The sequence below is a fragment of the Caretta caretta genome, chromosome 6, assembly GCF_965140235.1.
Source record: "Caretta caretta isolate rCarCar2 chromosome 6, rCarCar1.hap1, whole genome shotgun sequence".
NCBI lineage: Eukaryota > Metazoa > Chordata > Testudines > Cheloniidae > Caretta > Caretta caretta.
Window position 1 is genome coordinate 105,779,397 of NC_134211.1, and position 14,580 is coordinate 105,793,976.

The 14,580-nt window shown below is 46.1% G+C and overlaps 1 protein-coding gene across 19 annotated transcripts in view; it reads left to right on the forward strand.

Moving 5' to 3' along the window:
* The window catches only part of LOC142072579 (uncharacterized), a 265,356-nt gene that overhangs the window by 82,304 nt on the left and 168,472 nt on the right, over nucleotides 1–14,580 (forward strand). For 2 of the 19 annotated variants that reach the window (XR_012669063.1, XR_012669060.1), the window contains exon 2: nucleotides 12,864–12,990. The exons of 16 other annotated variants lie outside the window; for them this stretch is intronic. The gene's annotated coding sequence lies outside the window, so the exon portion shown is untranslated. Of the gene's footprint in view, nucleotides 1–1,535; nucleotides 2,559–12,863; nucleotides 12,991–14,580 lie in introns of those variants that run through there. One more of the 19 variants, XR_012669064.1, reaches the window with a different exon arrangement.

Sequence of the window (14,580 nt, forward strand, 5' to 3'; positions counted from 1 at the left end):
ATGTCAGCAGCAAGGGAGGATGCATGGTGTCACTGAGGACCCAGGCTTCAGGCAATTAGATCTGGTAAATGGCCATAGACTCATAGACTTTAAGGCCAGAAGGGACCAGCATGATCATCTGTATTATTACCTGATTCCACATACCAGGCTTGCCTTTTGGGGCCTGATCTTTCAGCCACTGAAGTCAATGGGAGCTTTGCATTGATTCCACTGGCTGTCTCGCCAGGCCTTCTGTCCAAGGCGGAGAAAACTCTCCGGGCATGGTGTTAGTGCCCTCGCCTGGGCCACAAGCCCAGGGTAGGGCCTGCTCCTGATTCTGCTTCCAAAGGGGGATTTTTAAAGTTCTTCATGCCAAACAGGGCTGGTAGGAACAGTTTGATTTTAACATTTTCAAAGGATAAAGAAGGGGGGAAGAGGTCAGAGGCTCCTCTACCCCCATATTAGCAACTGCAAACAACCCTCAGTGACTTTAGCAGGAGCACGAGCTTTTAAAACATTTGGGCCCAATTCTGCAATTTCCAGAAGTTTGTCTGCAGCAGCAAATCACCCCTGGGGGAACTCAAAGCCTGCGAGTCATTGTGTGCAGCAAGAAGGGGTGGGGATGGGCAGGTACTAGGGCACTGATCAGCTGCTACAGCCAGAGGGATGTGTATAGGGAAGCTTCTTCCCTGTCTTTTGTTTTGGGGTGGGGAGCCTCAGACCTGCACCCTTATAGATCAGCACAGTATGGGGTGGGTAGCCTCAGACCTGCACCCCTATAGATCAGCACAATATGGGGTGGGGCACCCTAGGCCTGCCCCCATAGATCAGCCTAATATGGGGTGGGGAGCCCAGGCCTACCCCCATAGATCAGCGAGATGTGGGGTGGGGTAAGGAGCCGGGGAAGCCCTGTGCCTGCCCCTTATACATCAGCATGATGTGGGTGGGTAGCCCCAGGCCTGCCCCCCATAGATCAGCTCAATGTGGTGTGGGGAACCCCAGGCCTGCCCCCATAGATCAGCAAGATGTGTGTGTGTGTGTGTGGGGGAGACCCAGGCCTGCCCCCCATAGATCAGCGTGATGTGGGGTGGGATAGGGAGCTGGGGGAGCCCTGTGCCTGCCCCCTATACATCAGCATGATGTGGGGGGGAGCCCCAGGCCTGTCCCCCCTAGATCAGCTCAATGTGGGGAGCCCCAGGCCTGCCCCCATAGATCAGCACGATGTGAGGTGGGATAGGGAGCTAGGGAGCCCTGTGCCTGCCCCCTATGCATCAGCATGATATGTGTGTGTGGGAGCCTCAGGCCTGCCCCCCATAGATCAGCACGATGTGAGGTGCGATAGGGAGCTAGGGAGCCCTGTGCCTGCCCCCATGCATCAGCATGATACGTGTGTGTGTGAGCCCCAGGCTTGCCCCCCATAGATCAGCACGATGTGGGGTGGGGAGCCCCAGGCCCGCCTCCCACAGATCAGCACGATGTGGGGTGGGGAGCCTCAGGCCTGCCCCCCATAGATCAGCGCGATGTGGGGTGGGGGGATGTTGGGGAGCGAGCGGGACTGGAGCCCGCGGCTTCTCGACCGCAGCCAAGTTGCAGCGAGCAGTTTCCAAACTCTCCCTGGTGCAGAGCAGCCGCGGCGGCGGCGAGCGCGCCCCAGCCCGGCCTCGCTCGCTTTGCAGCCTCTCGCCTAATCTCAGCCCGAAATCTCCGGCACGGAGCAAGCGGCGGCAGCCGCCCAGGTGCCGAGCCCCACACGCCCGGGCTGCCGCGCCAGACCGGCCGGGGCCTGCAGCCGCAGCGGCAGGAGGCGGTCTGGCTGATTGCGATCGCGGGAGCGCTCGCTGCCCGCCCGCCGGCTCTGCTCCTTATCGAGCCCGCCGATCGCGCCTCGGCTTCCTGCCTTCCCACCCCGCTGCCGGAGCGGCCCGTGTCCTGCCCCAGGGAGGAAGGCAGCGGCGCAGCCTCTCGCGGGCTGCCGGAGCTGTTTGGAAGGGCGCAGCCCGCCGCTCGTGTGGGCGGCGCGGGGTCCATTGGCTGCCAGGCGGAGGGAAGAGCTGGCAGAGGGGCCAGCGTTGGCAAGCGGAGCGTTGACAGCCCCCAGCGGTGGTTCAGGTGGCCAAGGGCAGGCTCTCAGATCGCCGGAGCCAGCGTTGCGCTGGCCCGGCCCTGGGGCAGTCCGCAAGGGGCCTTGCTTCGCCACATGGGGCCGGGGAGTTACAGGCCCGCTGCCTTTCAGGTGATGCACAAAGCCGAAGATCTGGCTGATTAAAGTCCCTCCGGCGAGCACTTTTCACAGGGGGAGAAGTGTTAACCTAAGCGCCACGTTTCACAGTGTTGTGCCCGCCTGTGTGCAGGTGCTTGGGCTTGTGGGAATCCTTGAGGAAGCGAGAGACTAAATCCCCTTATTGCCTTAAACTGATAAACTCCTGTCTCTCTCACCAAAACTGTTCTGGAGTGTTGCTTGTAGGTACCACCGCACGCCAGGCTGCATTTCCTGGGGAGTGTGGAAATGATCTCCTGTGCTCCTATAGAACTTGGCCCTGCCAGCTGTAAGTCCCAGTGGAGTCAAATTGATTTCTCATGTGAGTAATCCCTTGAAGGATTGGGTCCATATTTAATAATGCTGTAAAGAGCTTTGATGCTTGCAGAAGTGCTGTATAAATCAGTTGACTAATAATAATAGAAAGCTATTAATTAAGCCTATCTAGACTCCCCTACTTCTGTGCAACTGTTATGCTAATAATGATGAGCGGGGTGGGGTGAAAAAGAGAGACATAATTCCTATTGAAATGCACTGGAGAAGGTGACACTTTGGGAGGGATGGAAAGCAAGATGGTGATATTTGTAAGGAAAAAAGCGGTGGAGGGGAGGGGCTGGAATATATAAAACTATCCTTTTAAGTGAAGCACATGCCTTTTTTGTTATAATATTATTTTAGTAGACAGGAAAAAAAAATCTCAGTTTGCAGGGAAAGCCAATTATGTTGGCACTTTTGTAGCCATGAAAGGGTGAGAGGGTGTCCACTGCCTCTAAAGTCATCTCATATTTTCAGCTTCAAGTTTAAAAATAAATAAATAAAAAAAGTTTAAGAAGAATAAAGAAGAATAAAATTGAGTATAAGTTAATACCAAATAAAACAGCAAAAAATAGATGGGGGAGGGCAGAATGAGAAGTTGATGAAGAACAAATGTTTTGAAAGAACAAAATAAAATGAGAACAATTTGTAAATAGTCAAGAAACAGTATTGGAAGCAAAAAACACAGAGAAAAGACCAACGGGAAGATACCAACTGCAGGGCTGGATTCTCAGAAGTTCTGAGCACCCTCCATTCCTGCTGAAGTCAATCACCAAACCCAAAGAGAAGGTTAAAAAAAAAAAAAAAAAGCAGAGTGCAGGAAGAGCAGGAAGAACAACATTCCATATGTCATGATTTTAGTAGATGGCTTTCTGCCAAAATGTAATTGATAGCCCCAGTGCTTCTGTGAGAACTGCATGAGTGTGGATTCTGTCTGTGTGGTTCTTGCTGTAGGATCTTGGCTTATGTTACCATAGGCCCCAATTCCACAGATACTCCACACATAGAATTCACTGTGATGTCCGTGTGAGTTTCATACGAGGAATGCAGGTTCAGACCCCAGCTACATATACATGTAGGCCTGCAATTGGATCAGCGCTGGCAGACTCTTGCACCCGGGCAGAGAATTACAGAATCATAAAAGATTAGGGTTGGAAGAGACCTCAGGAGGTCATCTAGGTCCAACCTCCCTGCTCAAAGCAGGACCAACCCCAACTAAATCATCCCAGCCAGCGCTTTGTCAAGCCAGGCCTTAAACCTCTAAGGATGGAGATTCCACCACCTCCCTAGGTAACCCATTCGAGTGCTTCACCACTCTCCTAGTGAAATACTTTTAGTCCCACTGAAATCTTGTGGTCTTGCCTGTGTGGATCCGACTGCAGAATGTACATACATAATATCTAAATACCATCCAGCAGCTGCTGTTTCCTGCTTACCTACCTTCCTCAGCCTTACAGAGACCCTAATTGATGTCCTGTCCCATGCCCTGGGAGCTGGTGTCATTGCACCAAATAAGGTCGTAAAGAAGTAAAATCCCAATTTTTTTTAACCTCTGTATGTTGAAGGTACTTGTCTTGTTGCATGAATATGGATGATAGTTTGCTATGAATATGGAAAAGATTCTGGAGGGATGGGTCAGTGTTTAACATTAACTGCTCTTAACCTTTCCACTGCTTTTGATCCGACCACAATATGATGCATAGGAGGGTCAACCTTGGCTGCCTTTCTGCAACATGCCATTAGTCATTTCTTGCCACATATGTTTGCCCTAGAGCCTTGTTTGCCACCCTATATAATTATTAGAAGACTCTTATAATTGTATTTGAAATTCTAAGTTGACACTTATGTCATAGTACCCTGGCATAGTTTTATGTTTAATTTCCCTTTTGTTCGTGTCATTTAATGTACGGAAGAATTATACTCAAAGGAAAATCCCACACACGTCTCTTACTTACCATTACCAGCTACAAGTGCCTCCCCTACCTGCTGGAACCATTAATTTATTTTTTTAAAAGCATGTATGGGTTTGCGTGCTCATAATATAAAGTGGGCAAACACCTCAATTCACATATTGTGTCTTAAAGTTTAAGGAGGAGTAAATTTAAATAATTTTCACTGTAGTTAGACTCAATAGCCCACTAATAATAGGCTGTGATGCTAAATTGCTGGTCACTTTGGCACCTGAGTAAGCTTGTGTGCTCCTCACATCTGATTGTGGTCACTTGATCCATGCACAGAGGGAGTTCTGCATGCAGCTAGCTCCCCCATACCCACACGGACAAGCTGGTTCCCATATCTCTTCAACAGCAACCCTTCCTTCTCCTGGCCCCTGTGGAATGTGCTCCACAGCATTGGGATCTATGAGGACGCCTGGAGTTTGGATTGAATTGGCTGGAGTGGGTGTCTCCACACTGGATGGATGAGGGATGGGTGGGGAACATGTTGTCCCTGCTTTGGCCCTATGGAGATGACATGGGAAAGGTATTGCAACCCAGGCTATATTACCATTCCTGCTGAGTCCTCTTTGTGGTGGGGGGTCCTGAGGCAGCCACAGCCAGTACAGTCTTCTGCAGTGTAGCTAAACTACATCCACGTTCTCAGGAAGTTGAGGCAGGGGCGGGGGGACACTGGGGTTCCTGAAATGCTGTTGAAGGCACAGAGTCTGTGTGGATGACCCCAGCCTCCTAGGTGATCTGTGAGATTAGGTGAATAGCTAGGCCTATCAGCTCATGCCTTGAGGCAGGTGATCTGGTCCCATTTCTGGGAAGTGTGTGGGGTGGAAGAGTTAATGGGGCCATAACCCATTACCTTGCAGAAGAAAAATTGCCTTGCAGAATTGTAGCTGTATTCTGCTAGCCCATAGTGGATCTTGGAGGTTGGGCCATTTAATATAAAATCCTGCAGAGTATACAAAGTATTGAATTCACACAACCCTTGCTTTGTCAGTAACCTTTTGCTGAGTTACATACTGTGAGGATGCCTGAAAGGTCTCGTCTGTTTCCTCCTGTTTCACATCTGGACCCATGCTTTCAATTTGAGGCAGCTCTGCTTGGTGGCAACTCTCCTCTAAACTCTTATGATGCTAATCAGAGTTTACCTCTTCTGCAGTGTCTTTCAACCAGGGTTCACAATGCTCATTACAGACATTAATTATGGGAGCCTTTTACAACATGCCTATGAAGAAGGCAACAATTATGCCCATTTTACTGATGGGTTAGCTGAAGCACAGAGAGGTTAGGCCTGCTTTTCAGATGTGATGAGCATTCACAATTCCAAATGAAATCAACGGGAGCTGTAGGTGCTGAACAAAGCCATACAGGGAGTCAATGACAGAGTCAGATATCGAACCCAAGGATAACTGACTCCTGGTCCCTGCTTTAACCCATCCCTTTTGTATTCGTGTGTTTTACCTGTGTGTTTAGCTCTTTGTTTTCTGTATTGTTGACTTCTAGGATTACCTTGTCATGAGGGACCTGCCAGTGATTGGAAGAGTACTATGCTCAATTAGATGATTATTATTTATACGTAGGACCCCATTACAACAGAACAAAGCAAATGCTGTTGCTGCCCTAGAGGGCTCCCAGTCTAGGATTAAGACAAGGTGCAACAGAGAATGGCGTTGTGATGAGACAAGTTAAAAGTAAAGACGGGCATGTTTGTGAAAATGCGTAGTCTCTGCGTGCCCACAGGGGGCTGGCGGCCTAAGCAATGCCAGACGGCAGTGAAAGATTAATGGTTAGGCAGTTAACTGTAGGTAAAGCCAGAAATCTGCTTGCTGTTTTCTGCAGGTGGAGATGTGATCTGGGGTTTAAGTGAGGACCCCAGATGTCTAGGGTTTAAGTGAGGGTGGAACAATATTGCTCTGGCTACTTATTATTTAATATTTATATTACAGAGGTGCCAAGATGCCCTAAGCAGGTTTCCCCTAAGGCTCTCTACAAACATAGAAAGACATGGTCCTTGCCTTAAAGAGCTTAAAATCTGAGACCAATGATGGGGAAGGGATACAGTCAATTATATAATTATTTGATGCCCAGATGCCCCAACCAAAATCAGGGCACCATTGTGCATTGATTGTACAGACAGCACAACAGAGAGCCCTGCTCTGAAAAGTTTACTATCTAACTAGACAAGACAGACTCGGGGTGGGAAGGGAAACAAAGGTGAAGTGACTTTCCCAAAGTCATTGACAGAGCCAGGACTAAAACCCAGGTCTGTTAAGACCCACTCCAGTGCCTTATCCACATGACCACATTGCTATCCTCTGAGGATATCCAGTCTAGTTTTAAGTATTTGCAAAAGAGACAGGTTTTGGAGTATTATAAAATAAATGTCAATTATTCCATCTGCCCCTCAATGTAGTCACCGTTAATTAGCTGATTTCTTATGTGCATTGCAGCAGATATGGATTTTATGGATCGATTTAAAAGAAGACAGGGTAATTGCTTTGCAGCTCGGTTCAGAGCAAGTGGTCCTCATGTATGGGGCAGGGTGGAAATGTTTGTGGGAGAAGCTGACAAGCAGCTGGCCAGGGCGTTGTGGGTGGAACGGAAGAGGTGAGAAGGGGAAATTCAGTACGAGACAAGAGCACACAAGGAAGGGTAGAACCATAAGGGGCTTTGAAGGGGAGGATAAGAAGCTTGAACTTGTTGCCATGAAACCAAGAGTGATTTAACTGGGATGGGTGATGTGGTCAAAGTGGGTAAAGAATATAACGATGAAGTGAAAAAAAATAATGATGCTCTGTCTCTCGATAAACTCCAAGAACACAAATTGGCAGAACAACCTCTGCCTCTGAAACCTCTTAGAAGCTAAACAATTTTTGAGGAAGAAAAGAGGCGAGAGATGGCATCCAAAATAGCATATTTAAAAAAAAAATTCTGAACAGGGGCATTTGCAGTGCTAACTCAGAATGTTAATTGAAATCCTGCTGTGCCAACAGGAACATTGGAAAGAGACCAGTCAGGATTAGACTAATTAAGATGTCTTTAAAAAAAAAAAAAAAAAAAGAAAAGGAGAGAGAGAGAGAGAGAGAGGGAAAAAAAACCCCAAACCTGAACAGGTTGAATTGTTTTAAAGAGGAATTTACCAAATAACAGGCTACACCGAGACTGTTTCAGGAATTTGTAAAACCTGAGCACCTTTCACAATATGAAATTAGATAAAATGGAAGGGAAAATTAAGGCAGTTGGAAAATGGTTGGCTTCATCTAAAGTATATATTCATCTCTCTGTGGGCCAATGTCCAATCCTGCTTCTTAGCTGTTTGCCCCTTACATTTTGATTCTGTGGAGTGATGCTCATGGCTGCTTTAAGTATATTTGGAGGCCCCTGCATTTCCAGTCAAGTGGACTCCTTGGATGCATTGCCACAGGATCCTAATATACTGCCAATGAAGGTGTGATTGCAGCATGGGTGGGCAAACCCACGCTAGCTTTAATCTAGTTGGCATCGGTAAAAGTGGTAATGAGGACATGCCACCCCAGTACATGCCCACCAGGGACCCTGGGTACGTACTCACTTTGCAGACCCACGCTGGAGTCTGCTGCTGCTGCAGTTGTTACCCGCTCCAGCTAGATTAAAGCTAGGATTGGTATGCCTACACGGTACTGCAATCACACCTTCACTTGCAGTGTAGACAAGATTCAGCCTTCTCAGACTGACATGCCCTGTATTGCTCTGCTTAACACACAGAAATCTCTGTCAGCACAGAGGTGCTTGTGTCCCACATCATGTGGCACTAGTGCATAAGTAATAAATACGTCACCAGCCTTTCAGCTTGTCTTGATAGGGGATGGATTGAAGTAGGACACAACGTGGGTGCCCCTGGAGATGCACGTTTCGTAGCCTTGTCTGAACCACCTCTGGTGATGTTTTACCCTTGCAGCTTCCATAACTGGAGCTGCTGAACTAAATCCCACACTCTCACAGTACTTGGGAAAATATATGCTTATGAAGAAAAAATGCCACATTACTTGTGGAACAATGTATATTTCAGGTCTTAAAACGGGAGAGAAGAGGAAAGCATTTAGTTAGGAGTAGTCAAATTTATTCAGTGTGAATAAATGATCCAATAACTAAGCCTTTTTTTTTTTTTTGTTCACAAATCATTCTCGACCTGATCCTGCTTTCTGCTGCCATACTCCTTACTCGCAAGTGTTTGACAAATAGTTTAGGAAAACAAATTGCAGCCTGTGGGGTTGTTTGTGAGCTGTTTTCTTCAGCCTTTGCTCTTAGTGGTGTGTGATGGTTCAGCATAGTCGTGTGGCACTGTTTCTTGTCCTTGAGCCTCATCGGGTGGCTGAAGCTTTTAAAGCAGGAAAATAAGGAATGGTGAGCAGTGAATAGAATATACTGTTTGTGTGCAAATACCTTTTCCTGCACAATTGCAAATATGGGGATTAGGACAAAGAACAGTTATTCTCCAAAGATCTGTGAGAACAAAAAACCAGTGAGTGCAAATGTTCACAAGCCTAAGTGAGATTTGAGTGGTGTATAGGCCTGGTGTTGGCCTTCTGCACAGTAGTGATGGTCACCATGTAGGTTTGCCAACCTTCTAACCGCACAAAAGTGAACACCCTAGTCCCACTCCTTCTCGGGACCCTGTATCCTTCCCGCCCCCCCCCCCCCCACTACATTCCCCCTCCCTCGGTGCTCGCTTTCCCCCATCCTCACTCACTTTCACTGGGCAGGGGGTTGGGGTGCGGGATGGAGTGAGGGCTCTGGCTGGGGGTGGGGGTTCTGAGGTGGGGCTGTGGATGAGGGGTGGGGTGCAGGATGGGGCTCCAAGATGGCGGGGGTAGGGCTGTCTGATTTGGAATGTGGGAGGGGGCTGCAAGTTGAGCCAGAGGACTGGAGTGCAGGAGGGGGTGAGGAGTCCGGGGTGGGGCCAGGGATGAGGGGTTCAAGGTGTGGAAGGGAGCTCTGGGCTGGGGTAGGGGGTTGGAGTGTGTGTGTGGGGTGAGGGCTCTGGGCTGGGGATGCAGGCTCTGGGGTGGGGCCAGGGATAAGGGGTTTGGGATGCAGGAGGGAGCTCTGGGTTGGGGAGGGGTCAGGACAGGCAGGGGGTTCAGGGTTGGGAGCTTACCTTGGGTGGCTCCCTGCCTGTCCTGGGGTACCATGCTGCGCCCTGGAAGCAGCCAGCAGGTCCGGGTCCTAGGTGGGAGGGCCAGGAAGCTCTGCACGCTGTTCTTGCCTGCAGGCACTGCCCCCAACTCCCATTGGCTGGGAACTGGCCAATGGGAGTGCGGAGCCGGTGCTTGGGGCGGGGGCAGTGCATGGAGCTTCCTGGCCCTGCCATGTAGGACCCGGACCTGCTGGCCGCTTACGGGGCACAGCATGGTGCCCCAGGATAGGTAGGGACTAGCCTGCCTTGTCTCGGCAGCACTGCCAACCGGACTTTTAACGACCCAGTCAGCAGTGCTGACTGGAGCCCCCAGGGTCCCTTTTCAACTGGGTGTTTTGGTCGAAAACCAGACACCTGGTCACCCTATCTCCATGGGACAGATTTTCAAAATTGCTTGGGGCCAAATTTTCAAGTGTTCAGCACCAACGAGTGGGGCCAGATTTTCCATGCATCCAGTGGACTGAGCAATATTTGAAAATGTGGCCACAAGCCACTTATTTTGCTATCTCCACGAGAATTGAACTCTTTTGGAAATCTGGTGATTAGTGAATAATAACGGGGGACCAGCATGATCAAAGCAAATTGCTTTCGGAATTTGAAGGAATGTCTCTGATCACCATGTCTGTAGTATCCGACCAGCTCTGGTTTCACACCATTTTGTTTGTTTATTTGTTTACTAATACCTGACAATCCTCCTTACGGAACATATGCACTCTAATTATTTATTTGGGGTATCTCCAATTTGCATCACATTTATAAACTTATCAAGTCCTTGCAAATAAGCAAGGGTAACAATGTAAAATCTAAATATTGGTGTAAATCCGAGTACCTTTATTTTATATATTTTTTAATCTTATGTGAAACAATGCTCAATAAAAAAGCCAGAACCTTTCTAGAAAATAACATAGACAATAAGCCTCATTCTAAGCCATTTATCTAAGCAAAATGGAGTGTACAAGGTACTAAACTAGCCTGACAACCTGTATTTAGTGTAATGATTTATTTGCTCTTTGGCAAGCTCTAACCATTTACTATTAACTATTGCAGACAAAAGGTAAGGTTGTTATTACCTAATAAAGTAAATAGTGATACTTAACTAAACAGAAGAGCTCTCCCCCTTATTTAAAATATTTTGACAGATTTAAACCAGTTAACATTTAATCTCATTTGTTAATTATGAGAAGCAATAGTATGTGTGATGAATACACAAAAATAAATATTTTTGTGATTAGGAAACTTGTTACATTCCAACAATATTTTTTTCCTCAGGCTTCTTTTCTTAATCTGAAAATAATGTAGACATTACTTTGGCATTCTTGTAAATACTGCGGCTACTTGGAACTAAGCCTGCTAGTTTAGATGCCTTAAAAATAAAATAAAAAATCATACACATACACAACGCAACCCTTAGTTTTGTTGTTGGCTTATAAAGCAGTGAAACAGAAACTGTTTCTGTTCTTGGCAAAACAGGTCGATGTATATTTAAGAGGCAGTGTGGTCCAGGGAGTAGAATACCAGACTGCAGAGTTGGGATCACTGAAGATTTTTTTCATGGATTTCACAATATTTGGTGTTTTTCTTAATGCCTCAATTCTGGAGTCAAGTGAGAATCGCAGCTTCGATTAAAAAAAAAAGTTTCTAGTCTTCATGTCCGCAGAGAAAAGCTTGAAAATGTGATAGACCCTCAGGTACCTTAGTTTAGAGCAGCTGTGGATCTGGCCCTTCATAATTATATTTGTTAGTGTCCAAAAGTTGTATATTCATCAACTTAATATTACATAGCAACTTTTTTAGTGTGTCATAAAGAATTAAAAAAAATAGTTACAGAATTTGAATAATCAGTTATAGATAGCAATAAATGTAGTACAAATAGCACATCACATGTAACTGTAGTGTTCAATTCAGTTCCGTTTGAAGTCAGTGGTAATTCTCTTGTTCACATCTGTGGAAGTAGGCGCAAGCCTGCTATAAGTAAATGTTGAGACTAGATTCTATTGTAAACTCTGTTTTCAGTCATTGACAAAATGTTGTACAGGCTTCATGTTGGGCTGAAACTTTCCTCGATGGCGTCTACCTCAAAGGTGATTCTTTTCAGAGCAGTTTGAGCTAAATTTGTTGAACCATTTAAAATGTCACCTTTTAATCAATCAGTAGAGCTGAGTGAATAGTTTATTCACCTCTATCTTTTCACGAATGTCCATGAGCAGATCACAGTTTTCTCAAAAAATATTGGAAATTATTAGATGGAGCTTTTCTTGAATGTTGTTTACTCTACGACTTGCAATTCAGTATTTAATACTGAAAATTTGAACTTGGCTTAGTTGTGATTGATGACACGAGTTACATGGCGTTGTTTGTGTTCCCTGACTGGATGAGTGTAGCTTTGACAATCAAATTTCTGGGTAAGTGTTTGGGAAGTGCAAATTTTAAATTGCATCTCTGTGAATAGTGGAGCATGAAAGTTGAAGATTCACTTTTCCTGAACATTTGGGGTAGTACATCTTGATTTCATGTGTCCTGTAGTTGTAGCTGTGAATGTAGTTTATTTATATCTAACTTTAAAAGAATAGTCATATGATTTTTCATTATTCTCCCAATTTTATTAATGAACTTTCAGTGTATGTGCTGGAGGATCTTTCCCATCTATGTCTTTGGAAAATCTTCTTACACTGTCCTGTTTTCCATGTCTTCTGGTGTATTTGATCTTCCCAAAATGTTCTTCCAGGTGTAATCCCTGCAACTGCAAATAATCCTGTTGAAGTGTGCTTGTTGTAGAAAGCACTATGCCCAGCAATACATATGAGCAGAATCAGGCCCATAGACTGTACCCTTTTCATCATGGCTTCCCTGTCTGTTTCTTGTTCATTCATTCTGTCCTCCAGTCCTGAATTTTACCCTACTCCAAAGGTCCAATCTAGTGAGGTTTCAGGTTCCCTCAACTTCTGCTGAAGCCAAGAGGTGTTGAGATATTCAGTATCTTGAAGGATTGGGTCAGTCCATTGTGGGTTTTTTATGTTTTCCTTTTATGTTGCATTCCAGTTGTTTGAACCTTGCATCTAGTACAGCAGTAAGTTTAGATGGAGTCTCTGAAACTCTTTTCTTGGCTGTTTTCATTGTTGGGGTTTCCTCATTTTTGTGGCATGGTTTAAACTGCTTTTTTTTTTTTTTCGGTATGGATTTTTGGAAGTACCCCAGACATCTGGCAAAGACATGTTCTCTTTTCTGCGTTAAGTGCCTGGGCTGTTGGATGCAATCTGGTTTTAGGACAGTGCTGGATAGGGGGCTCAACCTCCGTACAACTCTCCAATCACCACGTGAGTTATTTTTACTTGAGAAATCCATCCAGTGCAAAATGTTTGAATATCTTTTTCTGTTTGTTCTACTTATTGGTCTGCTAGTCTGTTCTCTGATATCTGCCTCCCATCTTTATTTGATGGTCCCCTTTTCCCCTGTACAATCCCCCCCCCAAACTTCCCCTTAGTACTTTGTGAAGGTTGTACATCCCTCGATCTGTGACAATCCAAACAGCCATTCTAATGTAGAGTAGATGCTACTCACCATTTTACTGTCCTTCCTGAATCGAGCAGTTTTCTGAAAGGATATTTTTATGTTGCCCTCTTGCTCTGATCTTAGTAACAATTTTGTGGGGTTTTATGCTCTTTGGGACGGTGCTTGGCTAAGGGTATGTTAACGCTGTGAGCCAGGTTGTGATTCCCAGCTCGGGTAGACAGACTCGCGCCAGCTCTCATCTGAGCGAGCATGGTACAAATAGTGGCGTAGCTGCCGTAGCATATGCAGCGGTGGCACAAGCTAGCTGCCCTGAGTACGTACCTAGGGGTCAAGGCGGGTCGGTACTCGGGGCTGCCAGCCTGTGCCACCAACGCCTGTGCTATCGAGTCTACTCTCCTGGTTTTAGTGTGCTAGCTCAGAGGAGAGCGAGCATGACCATGTGTGTTCGCCCTGCTAGCTGGTAGTGCAGCCATGGCCTCAGACGAGCTTCGCATATCTGGTAAAGGTTTCCGAGTAGCAGCCTTGTTCGTCTGTATCTGCAAAAAGGAAAGGAGGACTCGTGGCACCTGAGAGACTAACCAATTTATCTGAGCATAAGCTTTCGTGAGCTACAGCTCACTTCATCGGAAAACGACTGCCTTGGAAAGTATGGGATAAGCAGAGCAGCGCAAAACAGCAGGATCAGGGCAGATGGGATGAAGCAGAGTAACCAAGCTCCTCCGCTATAACTGTGATCAGAGTTAGATGGGTAAGGAATCTGGGGTGAAATCCTGACCCCACTGAAGTCAATGGAAGTTTTGCTGTTAATTTCAGCAGGACGAGGGTTTTACCCTTAGAGTGGAAAGTGGTAGAAAAAATAGAATCTGAACATATATTTAATAACTGCCGCTCATGTCACTAAGCACCAGCATCTGCCTCGGAAGCCTTAGATTCCATACTTACAAGTAATAAAATCTTCAGAATATTAACCCTTTCAGCATTCCTAGGCTGCAGCTCAATCCTTTCTCATGTCATTTTTATTTTTTAAAATTTTCCCTCCCACACTTTGGTTTTAACAAAAAAACTAGACAGTCCCATTCTGAGTAATTACCACCCTTCTTTTACAGCCTTACAGCTCCCTAAGATGAGCTATTGTACTAAATAATTAGCACATGCCAGTCAGAATATTATAAGAATTATATGCAACATCAAGCAGGAACTATACGCTGACACATGACCATATTTTCCATGAAGCTGCGCTAAACAGAAATTGGTTGTTGGCAACAGGTGAATTTCAAACAAATGATTCATTGTTAAGGAAAAAAGAAAATGATGCAATATTGAACCATTAACAGGGTAAAAAACATTTTAAAGTTTGGAATGATTTGAACTGCGACCCCCTTTGAACATATCCT